The sequence below is a fragment of the Engraulis encrasicolus genome, chromosome 12 (genome assembly GCF_034702125.1).
Source record: "Engraulis encrasicolus isolate BLACKSEA-1 chromosome 12, IST_EnEncr_1.0, whole genome shotgun sequence".
Taxonomy (NCBI): Eukaryota; Metazoa; Chordata; class Actinopteri; order Clupeiformes; family Engraulidae; genus Engraulis; species Engraulis encrasicolus.
In genome coordinates this window covers 55,320,872-55,323,501 of record NC_085868.1, presented here as the reverse complement: position 1 = coordinate 55,323,501, position 2,630 = coordinate 55,320,872, and positions in this window count along the sequence as shown.

Below are 2,630 nucleotides of genomic sequence, written 5' to 3'. Positions count from 1 at the left end.
GCAGGACAGCACTCAACGGGCAATAAACCACAAAACCTGGAGTGCTGTCCTGCTCTTTATTTCAACACTTTTTAAACACAATTTGGAATTGAATGAGAGTCCAACGTAAACCCGACGGAACAATTTAATTCTGAATTATTAATCATGACAAAATATAATAGAAAGGCTGTAAAGCATTACCAACCTGCATATGAATTTAATCCCAATCCACAGAAGAATAAAAACCCAAACACAGCATAGAGATCCATCTTCAAGCGGCCTTTGGGGACAATGTCAACTTCAGCTCAGAGACATTTCCTGTGGCAGCAGATTGAGCACTTGCAAGATTGTGTGTGGGTGCATGTATGTCAGTGCATGTATGTCAGTGCATGCGTGTGTGTGTGTGTGTGTGTGTGTGTGTGTGTGTGTGTGTGTGTGTGTGTGTGTGTGTGTGTGTGTGTGTGTGTGTGTGTGTGTGTGTGTGTGTGTGTGTGTGTTTACTGGTATATGGAGAGGAAATGAGATATGTGTTCTGTAAAGTGACTACCATTACATGAGCCTGTCACTGAAGTCTGCGAGGACGTCTGAGGATTGTTATTGTAAATGATTTTAAATAGCAATGTGTGTTAGTTTCAGGGTAAATTGGACCATATACAGGAACAGAGTATAACTCAGACAACAAGACCCCCCCCCCCCCCCCCCATGGGCCCCTGGGCCAGGCAACAAGAAAGGCCCCCCTCCATGGGCCCCTGGGCCAGACAACAAGATCTCTCCTTTCTCTTTATTTTTTTCGAAGCGAACCAAAACTAAAGAGGAAAAAGAACAGAGCTGTGTATAATGACCTGTTCATATTGACTCTAGTTCTACGTCACGGTTTGATGGTTGGTTTAGATATTCTGATGGTTTAGAGTCTAAACCATCTAACGGCTCAAAACTATCTCTAAACCATCTAATGGTTCAGTCAAAACCATCTGTAAACCATCAGAGCGTCTACACTTTAGAAATGGTTATTAGACGCTCTGATGGTTTTTTAGAGGTTTTGACTGAATGCCAGCGGCCTGCGTGCTGACAAGAAAGAGGAGGGTGCGACACACACACACACACACACCCACACAAACACACGCACACGCACACGCACACACACACACACACACACACATCATGTGTTAAAATTGCACTTTTGACAACTGTAGCGCTTGTTGTCATAGTACAGCCCGTGGAGGACTTTTGCGGCCCTTGGAGGAATTTAAAGTGGGCCCTTGCATGCAAAAGGTCCCCCACGCCTGATTTACGTATATCCACTGGTGTCTGTGGGTGTCAGTAGTGTGGGTGTCAGAAGAGTGTCAGTTGAGTGTGTGTGTGTGTCAGTAGTATGTCTATGGGTGCAGCTGACGATATTTGACCTAATCCTGCCCCCTACTGGACACTCTTGTCTCAGCTCTGCTCTGAGTTCCACTGAGGAGGCCAACCCCAGTCATGCATTTACAATGTTATAATCATTCATTTAAAATGGTATAATCATTCATTTAAAATGTTACAATAGTGACATTAATAATGACTTTACATAGAAACTACCATTTCCATTTCGTATTCATGGTCTGGACTTTGTTTGATCTGACGCGATTGCAGGAAGCAGGAAGGACATTTTCGGAAAAATCAGGATTTAACTTACAAGTTGTTGAACAAACATATCTGACATCTACCTATGGCAATGTAGGACCGTTTAACAGACATGTCTGACAAAACATCCTACCGTAGGATAAAATTACAATGTAGGACTGTTTGTCAGAACACCGCTGAAAATCCTACCGGTCAACATCGCTCCACAGAAGACAGGTACCAGACGTAGTGCGGTGCCAAGTGTCTTGGCGGAAGTGAGGATGGCACGCGAGGCTAACTTGGATGTTGATCTTTCCAGAAGAGGATAATCAGAATCAGACAGCCAGCAACAAGTACTGTCCACAGAAAAACATGGAGCATAATGAGTGCACGCGCGTTTGTGCGTGTGCGTGTGTATGCGTGTGTGTGTGTGTGTGTGTGTGTGTGTGTGTGTGTGTGTGTGTGTGTGTGTGTGTGTGTGTGTGTGTGTGTGTGCGAGTAAGTACTGTCCACAGAAAAACACGAGGCATAATCAATGTGAGTGTGTGTGTGTGTGCGTGTACATGTGCGTGTGCGTGCATGTGGTAGGGTTAGTCTTTTAATTTTACTAAGGGAAGTGCTTTCAGAAAGTTCAACTCAGTCTAGATACTCTTGTGCTGTTGCAGTGTACTAGCAGTAGAGGGCACTATGCTCACAGTCCTACAGTTTACGTACATGTACTGTAAACAGAGTCGATTGAATGAGTGCATTCACAGACGTTATTAGAAAGTACATGATGACAATGTATGAAAATCAACCTGAATACCCTTCTCTTAGAGGGCTTGGTATATCTGAGATTTTGCCATTGAAAAAGAAAGCAAGAGACACTGTGTGTCTTCAATTGTACCTTTTTATTAAAGAACCAAATACAAAAACTCACATATGGAAACACCTTTGTGTATTAAAGAACCAAATACAAAAACTCACATATGGAGAACCATTTACAAAAACTCACATATGGAAACATCTTTGTGTTATAAAGAACCAAATACAGTGTTTCCCCCAGAAAATTG